Source organism: Arvicanthis niloticus, chromosome 3 (genome assembly GCF_011762505.2).
Source record: "Arvicanthis niloticus isolate mArvNil1 chromosome 3, mArvNil1.pat.X, whole genome shotgun sequence".
NCBI lineage: Eukaryota > Metazoa > Chordata > Mammalia > Rodentia > Muridae > Arvicanthis > Arvicanthis niloticus.
In genome coordinates this window covers 77,979,959-77,998,067 of record NC_047660.1, presented here as the reverse complement: position 1 = coordinate 77,998,067, position 18,109 = coordinate 77,979,959, and the positions used below count along the sequence as shown (strand labels likewise).

The window sequence follows — 18,109 nt, the reverse complement described above, 5'->3', positions numbered from 1 at the left end:
TGGCACTGGAATGCTCACTCTGGGATTTTACTGAAGTACAGATGGATCTTTACCTGAGATTTTACAGCTTATGGTGAAAGCAAACACTTCCTATCTGATGTCTCTTTCTTTGCCTTCCCTGTTCTTGCCAGTCAGCTTGTGCTGACTGGTAGATGCTGAAAGCAAGAAGAGCAGATTCCATTGTGTACCTCAGGCTTTCTCTAGCTGAGCAGCAACTGTACTCTGGACACTTGACCTCTTTGTCCCTCTAAAGCATACTATGGAGGAAGAAGCATTTTGTACCTGGCTGGTTTCCCATATTCCCTTTCAAGTGGCTTCCAGGGGAAAATGGAACCTGAAGAGTGTTCCTCAATCTGCAGAAGAACATCACTGTCCTCTGTCCCCACATCAAACTGGGTTGAAAGCTCTGTCCTGGGTCTCCTACATGAACAAGGTACAGGGGACAACAGCTTAGCCTGAAGCAGCCCTGGGTTCCCGTGTAGCCAGCTGCATGAGTGTCCCGGTGCAGGCTCTCCCGCACCTCCCCTCTCCTTTCATCTCCCCAACTTGCACTGCCTCTTACCCTTTGTAAGATAAAGCCTATATTAGCTTTCCCCAGCAGTTTGTTATATAAAACGCTCCACATGACAGCTCAGAGTTGCCCTGGCTCTCCCATTTCCGGCAACCCCTTAAAGATCTTTCTTAATGTCCTTGCTCTATAATCCATTAATTTCTATTTTACGACTAGAAACTTCCCTTGGTATTTTTTTTTCTTTTTGCTCTAGTCATTTTCCTCCTCTTCTTAACCCCTCCTCCTTCTTGGCATTTTCTCTTAGCCACCTCCTCTTGGTTTTTTATCCAAATCCCCCTTTGTCTTCAGTGAGGCTTGTGTTCTGACATTCTGACTTCTGTGAATAGGGAAATAATCATCAGGGCAGCTCTCTGTGGCTGTGACAAAATACCTGAGGCGATCAGTCTGCGGAAGAACAAAGCCAGGGAGACAGAGCAGCTGTTAAAGTGCTTGCTGCAGAAGCAGGGGGTCCTGAGTTTGGAACTCTCACACTCGTGTAAAAACTGAACAAGCGCTGGGCTCCGTACACTTATTCATGTGCAGTCTTCATCACACACATAAATCACATGAAAAAAAAAAGGAAAGAAAGAAGTAAGTAAATAAAATGACTTTAAAAGAAGATAGGTTTCTTTAAGCTCATAGTTTTAGAGATTTTAGTCCATGGTGCCTAGGCCCTGTGGTATCTCCCTGAGCTATGACTGGACTTTATGTGCAGAAGTCATGATGTCTGAGAAGTAAAGGAGAAAGAGAGCCGGGGGCTGGGCTCTCGTTAGCCTCTGCAAAGGCACAGCCCTAATGGCCTAACAGCCTTCCACTGGGCCCACCTCCCGAAGCTTCCTTCAGCTCCTCATAGGACCATAGGTTGACAATGGAGCCTTCAGTGTGTGGCCAGAGGAGGTATTTTAAACCCAGATATCACAGTTTCCCACAAATAAAACAAAACCCTGAAAGAATAGGTTTTTAGTCATATAACCTTTTTTTTTTTCTTTCTGTGAGAGCCCTGTCACCCTCTGCTTCTCCGACAGCATTTATAATGTTCGCGAGGTCTCCCTTGTCCTCTTGTCTACTGTCTGAGGACTGAAATCAGACACCGGATTTCATGTTTTTGTCTCCTTGTGGCCATATATTTCCTGGCACACCATAGGCTTGCTTTCCTTGGCACACAGTAGGTTTGAATTCCCCAACACATAGTATGTTCTTAATTCTTGGCACATAGTAGTTTCTTAGTTTCTGGCACACAGTAGGTTTTCAATTCATAGTGGGTTCTTACTTCTTGGACATAGCAAGCTCTCAGTCCCTGGCACACAGTAAGTACTCAGTTCTTGGTGCATAATAGGTTCTTGGCTCCCAACACACAGTAGGTCCTTTATGAATACTGACTGATGGTCATCAGAAGCTTTTTTATTTTGTTTTGTTTTCAATGTTTCAGTGAATCCTCATGAGACAACCAATGGATGTCCTGACCACCACACAAGCGAACGTCGTCTTCTGCTTTTCAAAAGGCACCACTGACAGAATGAAAACACAAACTACATTCTGTGAGAAAATAAAGAACTCATATCCAAATATTTAAGGAACTTTCAAAAAAATCAATCTTAAGAAAACAGCACAATAAAAAAAAGTGAGCAAAAGACTTGAATAGAAGCTTTACAAAAGGTGGTATTTGGATAGGAAACCACATGAAAAGACTCTCGTCCGCATTAGTAATTAGGGAAATGCAAATGAGAAGCACAATAGCACAGGATTGTCAGAGCAGGTAAAACTTAAAGCACTGTTGGTGAGGCTGGGAAGGAAGCAGAACTCTCACGTAGCTGCTGGCTGTGTGAAAGAACCCAGCTACACCGGTAAATACTGTTTCTTAAAAAGTTAACTCTCTTCTTCCCGTATGACGGAACCTTTCCATGCTTACTATTCACCCAGAAGCAAAAGAAAACACGCCTCAGTATAGCTGCTTCAGAGCAGCTCTGCTCAAACAGGAAACAGCCCAAATGCCTATTAACTGAGAAGGAGGAAACAGTCTGTAGTATATCCTTCCAAAAGAATATTACTCAGCCACAAAAAGGGATAAGCAAGTACTATATACTACAACATGGACGGATCTAAACTGCTAAAGAGGGCAAAAAACTAGACCACAGTGTGCAAGCTGAGTGATTCCTTTTTCTTGGGAGCCAGGACATGCAAGTGAGTGCACAGTCATAGAAAGCAGAGTAGTAACTGGGGCTGGGACCCAGAGCTTCAGAGCAGTAGAGGGAAGAACTATCAACTGGAGAGCTTTGGGGGCAGGCACAGGCTTGCTCAGTTGTGTGGTATCGGGAGGTTATCTGATGAACGGCATGAAATTGTGTGGTTTGAATATATAGTCTGCTGTGTGCTAGCTTGTCTCATAAAGAGCTATTATTAGATCAACAGACAGATAAATAAAGCAGTGAGCAAATGCCTCTGATCACATTTCTTCTGTTCTCTACCCTGCCCCCTCCTCCTGAAAGTAAGAAACTGTTCGTAGAGCTAGAGTCCAGAGGCAGGATTGGTCTTTCGTGACACTGGCCAAGAGCTTCTTGACTTTGTTGGTGGAATCTGTGTCTGGGTTGGACCAGGGTATGTTAATGGCTCGGTGATAGTCTACGTGAGTCCCTGGGTTCACACGGGCGTGCACGTGCGCTCATCGATTGGCAAAATTGTAAAATTATCATACCACAGATGTTTTCCACATTTGTCCTTCAACCTTCTGGCTTTCAGCCACACTCAGAAAGAGGAACAAGGGAGAAGCCCGCAGGGTGGGCTCATTCGGAGACTGTGTAGCAGACAATGCAGGAGGATTTAGGTAAAAAAAAGGAGTTGGCCACGGAGGAAGAGTCTGGAGCCTGTGCACACTGCAGAATGCAAGGGGAGGTTGCTGTCCAGTGTGTCGGGCACTTGGGCATACTGGTTAGTCGCAGAGCTCACTGTGCTGATTTAATACGAGGTGTGCAGTATGACTCAAGGCTCAGTCCTCCTAAACAGTCTTCACACAATGCCAGCAACGGAGGTGTGCTCAAAGCAAAGCTGGTCTCCGTCAAAATCCATGGAGATGCTCGGGTGGTGAGTTATTTGGGGGAGGGCTTGATAAAGGGCTAACCAGGCTTAGGGGAGGGCGCACTGCAGTAGACCACATACCCCAGGGCAGCAAACCATGTGATGGTAGACCTTGGTGAGAGATGTGGGGTGGCTGGCTGGAAAGTAGATGGGGTACAAATGGGGAAAGGGATTCCAGGACTGATGGTGTAGACCCTGGTGATGAGAGGTCCCTCTGCTGGTGCATATGAGGAGCCTTTCCTACACTGGAGGCCTCCCTGTTGAGCCACATTGCCAGGGCCACTCAAGGCTTCACAGGCAGTCTCTCTTGTCCTTGGCACTCATTTCCCTGGGCACTGACAACGCACAGGTTGTAAAGCATTTGCAGAGCAAACAGTAGTGAATGTCCAAATTGGAGTCTGAGTCCAGTGGTCTTCTGTCCCAGCCACCTGTAGAAACTCTCTCCAAGAAGTTCCACAGAAGCTGTCCCCAGCCTCAGCTTGTGTTATGACTTTGAACTTGAAGTCAAGGCACTGCAGAGACCTCAGGTTCTTGGATGGGAGCATGATAAGGATTAAAAACCTAGTGGTGGCACTGTGTGGCAAAGTTCCTGGTGGCCAGCTTCTCTTCTCCTGCCCTACACCTTGGTAAGAAACAGTGTTAGCTACTTTCCATGATTCTATGACAAAACACCCAATAAAAGCAACTCAAAAAAAGGGGGAGGAGGGGTTGTTTTGTCTCATGGTTTGAGAGCATACAGTCCACCATAGTGAGAAGTTACAGTGACAGGAGCCAGGAGTGTGAGGCAGCTGGTCACTTTGTGTTCCCAGCCAGGAAGCAAAGGGAGATGGATTTTGGTGTTCAGGCCTTTCTTCTTCTTGGAGTCAGGAGCCTCAAACACAGACTAGAGTCACCCACAGTAAGGAGGAGTCTTTAACCCTCCATTAACCTAATCTAAAAAGTCCCTCATAAACATACTCAGAAACCTGTCTCCTGGGGGATTCAAGGTGCTGTCAAGGGCAACCATTATTAGCCATCACAGGATCACAGAGCCATACAGAACTGGTTCTTGCTAACTTGATGGTCAGCATATGATTGGTAAGTGCCTTGCAGGGGCTCAGCCAGAGAGTCCACACCTGTCTTCAGTGAGGCAGTTGAGGATACTTTGGGATGTGTTTCTGAAAGAGAGGTTGGTGAGCCCAAGGAAGGCCAAGAAGACTTCTTGAGGAGGTGGGAATGTTATTAGAAGCTCTGAATTTGGTCACATGGACAAAAAGGTAGAAGAAAGAGGACCCTGGGGAGTCAGGTAGAAATGTTGGCCCAGATGGCAATGGCCAAGTATGGCTCACCACTTAACTCCCTGATGAATGAGCAAAAGAACAGAGCCAGGATGCTCATCATTAGACAGCTACCTTCGGCACTGCACTGAGTGTGGTTCTGGTTCTTACTGTACACATCTTGTGTGCTAATCTGTGACCTTGGCCTTCTGGGAAGTAAGAATATTTGCCAATGTAATTGATCCAGGTAAGGCTCTTTAGGCTCTCCTGAAAAGCTTGACAGATGTTCTTATAAGAAAAAGAATGGGGACAAGACACAGATACACAGAAGCAGGAAGAAGAGACAAGAGTTCAAAGTTGCCAGTGAAGGATGCCAACAATTGCCAGAGAGGTCAAGAGAGGTCCTGAGCAATGCTCTCTTGGATCCACAAGTACAGTAGGCATTGCTGATGCCTTGATCACACAGCCTTGCGGCCCCTGGACTGCAGAAAGACACATTTCTACCTTTTAAACTACCTAGTTTACTGTAAGTTGTCACAGCGGTCCCCAGAAATGAACACATGTCCCATGCTATGCAGTGAACTTTGTTTTGTAGAAAGTGGGGAGCCATGGAAGGTACCTGAATTCCAGGCTGATAGAGGCAGACTTTCAGAGTAGGTGTGTGGTAGATGTCTCTCAGAATTTGAATGAGTTGGAGTCTCAGAGCCATAAAGCCTGGTGACATCCTGTCGTCTCTCCAGACCAAGACCTAGAGTTTTAGTGCCAAGGCTGAAAAAAAAATAGTGTAAATATTGAAGAATAGATGTAAAGGCAAGCCAGAAGCTAGGCATTTTCCTTCCTTTTTCCCTCAGCCTCTGAAGAGCTGAAACTACATCCTTAACAGCATGCCCTGCTCTCTGGGAACAGGTGTAAGGGAGTCCCTGAGAGCAGGTGCCTGAGGGGACAAGGGCTAGTGGGAACTGGGGCAGGCTGAGGCACCGAGCAGCAGGAAGTCTGTACATTTTTTAGCTGCCTTAATATTGCTTGAACTTTCCGGAATTTGTTAATGACCTGAAGACATAGATGTACCCACACACCGAGCTCGACCACCTATGGTTTTGTTGTTGTTTTACTGTTGTAACTTCTTTGTTCTGGTTCTAACCTGTCTCAAGACAATGCTCCTGTGAGTGACTATCCCTGCTCACACCAGTGATGACTGATGCAAGAGAGAGAGCATGACTCTAGATTCCAGAGTGAGAACACGAGGCCAGTCAGACATGAACCCACACAGAGAACGATGTGGGAGGCTCCCATGGGCAAGCTCCTTTGGATTCTTCAAATGAATATTTGAAGAATATTCCTCTAATATTCCTTATCCTCTAATGTTTGTTATTCCACAGTTTGTGGGTCCTTGGGGGAAATATAGCAGTGAGTTCCAGCCAATGTGACAATGTGATACAACAAACGAACAAATAATCAAAACAAAAACCACCACCACCACCACCAGCAGCAGCAGCAGCAGCAGCAGCAGCAGCAGCAGCAGCAATAACAACAATGCCCAGAGACATTGTTAGCTGTTTGCTACTGAAATTCATTGGATAGGAACCAGGGATAACATCAGCCATGTGTGATGGTTAGAATAAGTATGGCCCCCATGGACTCCTGTGTTTGAATGCTTGGCCTATAGGGAATGACATTATTAGGAGCTGTGGCCTTGCTGAAGTAGGTGTTGCCTTGCTGGAGGAGTGTGTCCCTTGGTGGAGGGGAGGGCTTTGAGGTCTCCTATGCTCAAGCCATGCTTAGTGTGGTATATAGTCTCCTTCTTGCTGCTTGTGGACCAAGATGTAGAATTCTCAGCTTCTTCTCCAGCACCATGTCTGCCTGCATGCTGCCATGCATGCAGGACTAAACCTCTGAAAATGCATTATGGACTAAACCTCTGAAACTGTAAGCCAGCCCCAGTTAAACTAAATGTTTGCCTTCATAAGAGTTGTCTTGTTCATGGTGTCTCTTCACAGCAATGAAAACCCGAAGACAGCATCCTATATTGCAATGGATGCACCCAAATCTCCCCGTGGAATCACCAATCTCTAATGCTAGTTGAGGAAGCTGAGCAACCTGGGCACTCAGAGCACAGAGGCAGAACATGCAGTAAGACCTCGTGTGACTACAGACTGGCGGTGAGGCTTTTTCTCCCTTCAGAATGAGGACTGCTAACAAAACAGTGAAGTCCCCCAGCTCTGCCAAAGTAGCAGTGAGAGCAGAAAGGGTGACAGTTACTTGTAAAGCTGAGAAGGGATTAATTATGGCCAGTGTTGATGTCTCCATGTGTGTCCAAAGCCCACACTGATGATTAATTATCAGTGTAGTCTTCAGAGGGAGGGCCCTTCCTCATGAAGGGCATGGAAGGCAATTACTTCATGAATGGGATTAATGACCTTAGAGGAGAGGTCGAGGGAACTGGACACCCTTTCATGCCTTACATTGTGTGAGAATGCATTACGTTGTCTCTCGAGAAGACAGCAATGAGCTGAGTTTCCATCTTGGAAGAAGACCAGCTCCCATTGGACTTAGCCTGTTAGAGCCTGGAGCTTGGCTTTGCTAGTCTCTAAACCGTGAGCAATGGACTTCTGTTCTTTATAAATTACCAAGTCTATGATATTCTGTTATAGCAGCAGGCAAGTACCAGGACAGCCCAGCATCCACAGATGAAATTTCTCCTAAAAATAATTAATAGTGTCTATAAAGTACTTTCCCCAGTCTAATCAGAACTTATAGAAACACTTTCTAACTGAACAGTCACAACCACAAAGCCCTCAGGCTGGGGGGTGGTGGGAATTTAGTTAGACTTACCTGGAACATAACTCAGAGAAATGATATAACTGTTTTGGAGTTTTATGTATGGGAATGATTTTCTAAAACCATTCTGTTTAGAAGAGAAACTTATTTATTACCTCCCTTGGTGATTGGTAGGGGATCTTAGCAAAGATGTTACATAACACTTCAAGAGAAACACAAACCAATAGGCTCATTTTGGTTCCGTGTCTAGAGAGAAATGCTATGCACATTTTGGCGGATACAAGCTGGTTTTATTATAAATGCTTATCACACCATATTCTGACATATATACTTAATAATGTCTTACCACCTGACTAAGAGCTTGAAGGCAGTATCATTTTTGTAGGCTGGATGGCCAGAGGCTGAACCCTGCTTTGTAGACTTCCATATTGTAGTCCGTGGTGTGAGGAATCCCGTCACTATCTTAGATAATAAGAACATGAGAATCTGTGATGGGAAGGTTTCTGATGATGTCATTTTGTGTTTTGGAAGAACATCGCAAGTTTAAGTAAATCTCAAGTACCTTCAGTATCCCTTTCTGTCACTAGATGGGAGAGCTTGCTTGTTGGTGGGATTAATCATATGTGTCAGCCTGGCCAGACCCCCGTGTGTGACCACACATTATTTTAGATGTTTCTGGGAGGATGATTTTCTATGATGATCACCTTTAAACTAGTGGACTTGAAGCAAACAGCATTTTGTGTGTGAGTGGTCCTTATCCAATGCACTGAAGGTACCAAACAGAACAAAAACTGACTTTGGGTTCTCTTCGCAACCCCAAATCTCCAGTATGTCTACTGTCTGGCTGTCTGATCAACCTCCTCTCTCTCTCTCTCTCTCTCTCTCTCTCTCTCTCTCTCTCTCTCTCTCTGTGTGTGTGTGTGTGCATGTGTGTGTACATGTGTGTGTGTATGTGTATGGTTGTACTCACACATATGTGATATGTGCATGTGCACCATGTATGTGTACTTGTGGTGACCAGAGGTTAGCATTGGTTGTCTTGCTCAATCATTCTCCATCCTGGTTTTGAGACAGAGTCTCTCACTGGATCAGATGCTCACAGATTCATCAAGACTGACTGGCCAGTGAGTCCTGGGATCCCCTGTCTCTTCTTCATAGCACTTGGATTACAGGTGTGTACCAGCATGCCTAGATTTTTTTTACATTGAGTGTTAGTAATCACCCTGAGGTCTCCAGGCTTTTGTGGTAAGGTCTTCACTGACAGACATCTCTCCAGCTCTCAATCAGATTTTTAAATCACAATTTCTTAATGTAAATTTCTACTCACGCATGCTATTGGCTCAGCTTGAGAACGCTAAGGCACTGGCGGCTGAATGATGGCCTCTCTTCTGCTCTTCTGTTGCAGCATGACTCCAAGGGGCAATAGACCCATGAGCCACACATTTTTGGCAGTATTACCCAAAGGGCAAATACATCTCATTTTCAATTGTAGCAGTGAAGAACTGGTGTCAGTCATCACTAATGTGTGATCAGATGCAACCTAGTGTTCAGGTCTCACTTGAATGCCATCATGCCACTCAGAGTAAGTGGACTGCATATTTCCCCAGTGGCGAACAAGCTTTAGAGTGGAGTGGCTGTGGGTGTCAGTCTGTCCCAATCTTGTCCAGGAGTCTGCATGCCATGCCAGGTTTGGTGGGGCCTTGAGAAGGGTTGGTTTCTCCTGAACAGCCATAGAGGGAAGTCGAGCATATGATGGACCAGAAATTGGCTACATGAAGACAGTTGCAAAGTCAGGGCTATTTGGCTTGAAGACAAGAGACAGAGACAGAGACTGCGTCTTTCCCAATGAGCTCTTTATGAAAGAGGCTTTAAAAGCAGCTGTAGCAGACAGAGATGGGAGCAGAAAATAAGAGCAAGGTAGATTTCAGCTCATTGTCAGCTGTTTGGAACAGGTAATGAGTTCCTTGTGACAGAAGACATGTAAGGGAGACAGACACAGGAAAAAAGTCTACATTAGAGAGGATTATCTTCCCATGCTGTCCCCACTCCAGGCAAAGAAACATGTCAGAGAAGCTTGTGTGTGGATGAGGGTGCTCCTTCCCCATCAACTCTGCATCATGGGTGTAAAAGCTGCTACCCTGAGGAGGGTTTGAAATGATCTTCCCTGTTTCTTAGGCAGGCAGGTCTATTTTAGTTTGACAGTCACTAGGATCCTGGCCCTGGTCCACTGGGACACAGGCTTCTACTATACAAAGATGCTGACTGTGGCTTTGATAAACAAGGCTGTGCTCAGCTTGTAAGCCAAGTGGCTCACGCCAGTACTCTGTGGATCTCTAGGTGTCTGTAGTCTACAAACATTTACAGTCAGTGCTACTGATTCCTGGCCAAGTCATTGATGACAAGGTTCTGGATATCAGGGATGTGCTAAGCAAGCTCTTCCCTGTAGTGGGCTCATCCCAGCTTAACTGTCAGCTACAGCTGTTCCTTAGAGGATCCATCAGTCCAGGAACAAGAGGCTCTGAGGCAAATGATGCTCAACTAACTGGAGAGAGCATGGCACCACCCTCCGTTCACAGGAACCAAGGAACATCTGAGAAATGTCCCACCGTACTGCTGCTCTATGTAAGCCACCCTCTCTGAGAGTTGGTACCTAGAGCACAGGGTGAGTGTTCAGTGACTCCCAGAGAGCTCACACTTCTAGAACAAAGATAGCAACAACCTTCACTGCAGAGAAGCAATATTGCAAGTGGGAAAGTTGTGGCCCTTGGGTTGGTCATGGTGACTTATGCTTAACATTCAGGTCCCTAGGCTAACAGCAAATAAACATGCCTAACCTGGGGATGCAAGGAGGAGCAAAAACCTGAGGCTAAGAATATTGTCTGCCATGGAGCCATAGAGCAGGACAGCAGGCTTTCTAGTGGATAAGGAGGTGTTTTGGGTTGAGACAAGTTGATCCAGAAGTAGAAAGCCAGTACTCAGGCAGTGTGGACAGCTTTGCTGGGCATAGGCTCACCCCTTTGTATTTATGGCATAAACTTGTAATTTACTTAGAAAAGAGTTCCAGGCAACATCCAACCCAAGTATCATCTCACATCTCATACTGAGAACCAGAAGGGGAGGCCAGAAGGGGAGGTGACTTGTGCAGTGTGCCTGCTCAAATCTAGTCTCCCAGTGAGGGTTCCTTTTCTTTTTGGCAAGAGGGTTTGCTGGGCTTCTGAGGAGAAGCTGCTGCAGGGGCCAAAGATGTCATGTGTGTTAATCTCAAAATAGCCGCTGAGGCTTCTGGGCACATCTGACTGCGTATGGTAGGAATGCAATTCCAGCTATTGACTTCCTGGTTGGTAATGCCAATGTCAATCAATAAAGAATGAGGTGTGCTCTGCAGGAGAACATCAGCATGGGCCAGGGAGCAGGGACTGAGCCTGGCAATGAAGGCTCCATCCCCCAGGAGTGAGATGGGATGCACTGTTTTTTTGGTCCCCCAAAGGGTCACATGGCATCTTCTGTCTTCTTGTAGAATGGCTACAGTTGGGTGTGCTGGCTGGGAATGATGTGATCCTGTAGAGAAGGAGGTAGGTTGCCCAAAGTGGAGGAACTGAGATGCCAAGGTGGCCCATCAGCTAGAACCAGCAAGTATCAGGAGTGTGGCGCTCTCTCTCCATGGTACCCTACCCGTTCACTATCTTCCTAGAGAAGGCATAACTCCCATGGGCCACACACAGTCATGGTTTCTTCTGGGAAACAATAGATTCTTGCTTCCCAGACCCTCTCAATGGGTTCCAGAACATCTCTGCTCCTTTGCATGTTGGGAGTGGGAATATGGAATATGGTCTTCCAACACCCACAGTCTGACAAGGCAGAGAAGACTCCTCAGCCATGAAGAGAACCAAATGTCCACTGGGCTGGGAGGATCCAGGCAACAGATTTGTTTATTTCATTTCACTACTTGAGTTTCTCCACAGCACCCAGCAGACTGTCTAGCCCACAGAAGGTACTTAATAAATATTTGTGGAAGACCTAAGTAATAGATTTGCCTGAAACATTACTGAGGTCTTCCTGGGAACTAGGGTGGGGAGAGGTACATGGAGCTGGGGTCCATGGTGGTTAGTGTCTTGGGAGACAGCTTTGCCTTCCCTGCTTAGGACTTCTGCACAAAGCACCATGCATGGACCTCAGACAGCTTTCTCTTCAGTGCAGTGGAATTCTGCCGTGACAGCTGACTGGGTGACTCATCTTGTAGGAAATGCTATGCCAGCTTGGGCCAGGCCAGTGGAATCTACTCTGGTCTCATTACGTTTCTTCTAAAAGCAACGGACAGTTCCTTGTGGAGTTCAGGTGTGGCTTCCACAATGTAATGTGTCTTCTAAAGTCTAGCTTCTCAAACTTGGGGTCACGACACCTTATCTCCAGTGTCAAGTAACTGATGTGGCAGAATTGAAAATTTTGTCAACAGTAGTTTACTGAAGGTACAAAGACCAAAACCTAATTCCAAGCCAAGCACTTAATGAATGTGAGGCTTTCCTGGAGCCCCACCCTACGTTGCATTGAATGGCTTCACCAGACCTTGGGTTTTGATTACGTGACACACCACTCGGAGTCGAGCATGCTGTCAAACACACAGTGCCAAGCAAAGCATCGCAAAACACCTAGCTCAGATTGGGGGTGATCTCATGAAGTGTAAAGGTTCTACTGTCCATACAAAGTGCTCTGCTCTTAGAGAAGCTGAATAGTTTTCTTCTGGTTCCAGGTGCTGCGGGAGGGTTACCGTGCAGATGTGGCCAAGTCCAAAGACCACACCTCACACAACCAGTCCTGCAAATGGCACAGAAATGGCATCAAGAAACCCCAGTCACAAAGATGTGAATCTCTTAAGGGGGTTGATCCCAAGTTCCTGAGGAACATGAGCTTTGCCAAGAAGCACAACAAGAAAGGCCTGAAGAAGATGCAGGCCAATAAGGCAGTAAGTGCCTGCTCAGAGGCCATGAAGGCCCTGGTGACACCTCAGACCATCAAGCCCAAGATGCCAAAGGCCCCAGCTGCAAACTCAGCTGTCTGGCTTCCATTGCTCAGCCCAAGTTTGGGAAGCAGATTCGAAGCTACATGGCCAAGGGTCATAGGCTCTGCCAACCAAAGCCCAAGGTTCAAACCAAGGCAAAGGCCAAACCTCCAGCTAAGGCCCAGGCTTCAGCTCCAGCTCAGGTTCCCAAAGGTATCCAGGCCCCTGTGAAGGCCCCATAGAAAAGGCTGCTGCCAATGTGAAGACAGATGGACTGCTGGGACATGCCTACCCACATACTATTTGCAGATGACCAGTGTCCTATACCGCTTTTACAGATAAACTTGAGGCAAGAAAAAAAAAATTGAATGGTTTAATTACCAAAAACACTCTCACTGTTTCCCTATTGCCAAACTTCTGTACACAAATATTAAATTAGTATTATCTCTGCATTGTTTCAATGTTTGATTTTTTTTCTCTTAATTAGATGTCAACTAGAGCTTCATCCTACAGTCTTTAAATAAATTTTGACTTTGGAATTAGGGTAAAACTTGTAACAATTTCTGGAGTAACCCTAGGCATAGTTCTGCCATTTTGTACTGTGTGTTTATGCCAAGTGGCATTGCAGAATTGATGATTAGAAAATCAATCTATCAGTCAACCCTGAAAACTGTTGACAATGCTCTACACGCTGCTGTATCAAATGTCCAGCCAAGATATGATTCTTTAACTAAACAAGTACATCCATTTTATTACATTAGTATGCAAATTTGCTTTATCCTTTAATGAATGCTTATATATATATGTATATATATGTATATATATGTATACATATATATATAAGCAATATATATAATGCTAATATATATATATATATATATATATATATATATATATATATATATATGTTGTGTGACTTTTCCTGGGGAGAAATGAATCAATGTCCATTCCCACAGACGAAAGTGAGGCAAGGTTAGTAAACCAAAGAGTTTATTGGGGTTCCCTCTGGGAGAGTGAGGGGTTGCTCACAGGAGCATGCAGGTCTAAAGACAGCAAGCATATCACGAATGAGCGTGCCTCAGGATGCACCGGTGATGACTCGGGAAAGCTGCATCCCTTAGAGCTCCAGTCGGGACTTGCAGGCAGCTCCGTCTCCCAGAAGTTGTTACTGCTTGGGTGACCTTGGGAGGGAGCCTTGTGAAGTTTCAGGAAGCTTTCTGAGATTTCTACTTTTGGCTTACATTCCCAAACCTTTATGGAAGGTTTCGATTTGAAGTTACTATCTAGTTAGCCGCCTACACTCTCAGGATTGTGTAAGATCTCTCAGGCGCAGAAGGACTATGAGCATAGAATGTTCAAGAAGCTCTGCTTTAAGTCAGCAGCATCCAGTCTGGGGTACTTCTGCCACAGTCAAGATATAGGTCCTGAAATCAAGACTAGAAGTGGGGATGGTACCTGCACGGCTACCCGGAGGGGGTTTCTCACAAGGAGCTTGCCTCTTGTAGTCTCAGGAGCATCTAGCCTAGAGGTCTCAGTCCTGGAAGAAGATTATTTCAGTTGGGACACACGGCCTTCATGCCAGAGCTGGTTGTTAGACTGCCAACTGGCCACCTTAGGCTCCTCATGCCTCTGAATCAACAGAGGACACATGAGCTGAGGTGACATGCCCCGCTCTCTCCTTAGAGCAAGAGTGTATCCCAAATACTGCATTTGCATTAGGCTTTTACAAACTCCATGCCCCGGATCCTGTGAGAAAAGGCATGGGTATATTATGGGAGACAGGGCAGGCCTAAGAGTACAGGCAAGTGAAGATGCTTACTCCATCCAGTTAAGTCATGTCAGTGAAACCCTTGCTGTAGCTAATAGCTGGACTGAGTGACGTCATGTTTTCAGAATGCAATGCCAGACTGAGGGTCATGGCTCAGTGTTGTGGGCATTGAAGCCACTGGAGGCCCATTCAGTGGTACAGACTAAGAACAAGCAAGACTTTAGAAAGATGCCTCAGGCTCTGGAGGTGCAGTGGGCTAGATCTAGGAAAGCTAAATGCTATCCGAAGCCCTTTCATTGACTCTGCTTAGGAAGGAGAGTTAAATGCCTGGGCATGATTTTTAACTGAAACCAACTGTCAGGAAGTAATTTGAGTATCTCTGAGAAGATAAGCAGAGGTAAATGTTTAGGAATGATGATAGCTCATCGAGCCAGAATGGAGACAGACAGACAAACAGACAGACAGACGCAGACATTTGACCTTTTACCTGGCAGATTGGATTCTGGCTCTCACTTCTTCACAACCTCCCTGGACGAGAACATGCTACCCTGTCATGTGACGAAGGTGTGTCTCTCCCTTCTAAAGATGAGTGCATTTACCTGGCCCATTGGATCTGCATCTCTGTTTGTATAGGTGGAAGCCAAAACAGGCTGTTTCTAGCTGAGACCTCCAAAGGCACCACACCCCTACTCAAAAGCTTCACCCAGGAAGCTGCTGCTCCTAATGACACATTGAGCCACAGGGAACCATGCTCACCCTCCTTACCTTCTCTAACCGGTGGATCCGTCAGCATAAGATTGCATCCCTGCAGTTGAAAGTTGTTACTGTTGGCAGCGATTAGTCATTACACAGCATCGAATTGGTAATTGCTGCCCTACTCAGTCTATCATAGAAAGAGAGCAGAGTCATCTCTACCAATGTGGTATAGTCTGTCATAGCTTGGACTGTTTCAAATGATTCGAGAACTCACAACATAGAGGAACAATCTATTCAGACATATATTAGATGTAGGTGTAGGGTTTGAGAATCTAAGGGGAAATGAGAAGAATGCCCTATAGGAAGCCATGAGACTCAGATCTAGATTGGTAGTGATTCTCTGCAAGACTTATGTCTGACCACTTTGCTTCTCTGATCCTCAGTTTCCTGGTCTATGAGTCACTAGGGTCATAATACACACATTGGGATTAACTCTTTCCTCAGTGCAAACAGAAGCTGTCATGTGATGCGTGGCTATTTTACATACTATGGCATTTCTAAATTGAATGCCTGTTCAGTAGCAGATAAGAACTTTCTGGGAGTGGCTATCCAGAGCTGCCTGGAGAAAAATCCTAAGGCTTTTTGCAAGCTTGGTCAAATCGTGGTTGGTCCTCTTCTCCAAGAGGTAAGAGACACAAGCCCAGCGGTCTGCTTCCCATTCCACACTCAGTGACTATCTCCCACTGGGAAAGATTTGTGCAGTGGTAGGCCACAATGCTTGAAGCTTTCTCTCTGGGCTTGGGGTGCTAGGCCCCAGCTGCAGATCCTCTGACATCTATATAGCACTTGCATACACAGTGTGAGTGGTTCCCTTGGGCTTCATGGAGGGCACATGGGAAGCAGGCTTGTAGCTTCAAGGTCCCCGTGGGATACCACTAACCACTATCTTCCAAGACCTGCAACTGTAAGGGAGGTGGGAGAGCACCTACAGGACTCTCTAGGGACTTGGGAGAGTAGTACAGCCCCAGGAGACAGTTGGTCCCAGCCTGAAGCTCTCTGTGGGGTCCGGGGAAGATTTAGAACCTTCTTAAAAGATCATTGTTTCTTGTCTCTAAATTGTGATTGTGAGACCCAAGTGGACTTGGACTCCAAAATGCTCAATTTTTGTAGAAAGGGACCAAGGAGAAGAGAAGATTTAGTAGTTTTAGTATAGTAAGCAGAATGACAGAAAGCCTAAACCAAACTGGATCAGGAGGGAAACACATTTTAGTTCCCTGTCTGTCTGTTTCAGGCTGTGATAATGACAGCACAATAAATCAGGGGTGGAATATTCTATAAACAAACGGTTATGTGGCTCAGTGTTTTAGAGGCTGAAACTCAAGAGTGGGGAAACCCATTTGTCTCGTGACAGGTTCATGCCTGGAGCATCACAATGGTGGATGTAACTCAGGGGTGGAGAAGATACAGTCAAGGTCACATGGTAAGACAGAAGTTGAGGACTCAGACCGTGTGTGTGTGTGTGTGTGTGTATGTGAGTGTGTGTATGTGTGTGTGTGAGAGCATGTGTATGTGAGTGTGTGTATGTGAATGTGTATGAGTGTATATATGTGAATGTGTGTATGTATGTGCATGTGAATGCATGTGAATGTGTATGTGAGAGCATGTGTATGCATGAATGTGTGAGTATGTATGTATGTTTAAGTGTGTGTTTGTAAGTGTGTGACTATGTGTGTGTGAGAGTGTATGTGTATGTATGTATGTGTGTGTGTCTGTGAGTTTTTATGTGTATGTGAATGTGTATGAGTATGTGAGTATGTGTGATTATGTGTGTCAGAGTGTCTATGTGTGTGTGTGTGCACGCGCACACATGCATGTGAGTATATGTGAGTATTGTTCTCCGCCTTATATTTTTTTTGAGACTTTTTCTGAATCTGGAGGTTTCAAATTCATCTAGCCTGGCTGACCAATGAGCTCTCAATTCCCAGTGCAAGAATAAAAGTTGTACATCACAACATTTAGTGTTTACATAGTCTCTGGATCTGAACTTGGTTCCTCATGTTTGAGTGCCAAGCACTTTCCCTACTGAGCCATTCCCCAGCTGTGGGCTCAGTCTTTCATTTACAACCTACTACTACAGGAAGTAACCAGGATGGCAGGAGACTAACCTTAATCCCTTCCAAGAGCAGCACCCTCCAGCAACCTAACCACTTCTCACTAGGCTCCACCTCTAAAAGGTCTACAACCTTTCAACATCACTGCACTGAGGACCCAGATTTCAGCACAAGAGTCTGTAGACAAGGAAAGTCACACCCAAACCAGAACACAAGTAAGTAGATAGCAGAGGATAGTAGGGTCACAGGTTCAGTTGGACCCAGGGGTCCAAAACCTTCCCAAATAATGATTCTACTGAGACAAATGTCCCACCTATCCTGGTTCCTAAAATCAAGAGATTAGTGAGAAGAGACTTTTCTGTTTCCTTTTTTATTTCTCATCCGACAAAGGTACCAGGCTGGACTCCATTGTCCTATATCCTCTCCATTTTCAGTAGGCACCAACCGCACCATGGCCAGGAGGGAGGCCTAGTCCTAGGTCAGTGCACATAGTACTTCTTAATACATCAGCAGAGAAGGAAGCTGTGAAATGAGGGGGGAATAGTTACTGGAAAGACAACCACAGCTGTGCATACCAGCAGACAGGTCCCTGGGCTTGCCGTCTGGCAGCTGGCCTGGCCAGGAAACATTCATGAAGCCAAACAAACCTACGAATAGAAAAACAGGCAGCTCATAGTGAGGTGGCACATTGTGAGTGGCTGGCACCCATGGGCTCAACAAGGTGCTAGGTGACTTACAGAAGAATAATATTAAGAGTGGTACTATGCGGGGCTGGAGGGGTGGCCGAGGGGAAAAAGCACTTGCTGTTTTTGCAGAAGATCTGATTTCAGTTTCCAGTATCCACATGGTGGCTCACAGCTATCTCTAATCCCAATTTCAGGG

General features: G+C 45.8%; 1 long non-coding RNA gene across 1 annotated transcript in view; it reads left to right on the top strand.

Moving 5' to 3' along the window:
• The window catches only part of LOC143441754 (uncharacterized), a 69,520-nt gene that overhangs the window by 48,872 nt on the left and 2,539 nt on the right, over positions 1-18,109 (top strand). Inside the window, exon 4 of the long non-coding RNA XR_013109419.1 lies at positions 16,528-16,596. This is a non-coding gene — a long non-coding RNA (uncharacterized LOC143441754). The remainder of the gene's footprint in view (positions 1-16,527; positions 16,597-18,109) is intronic.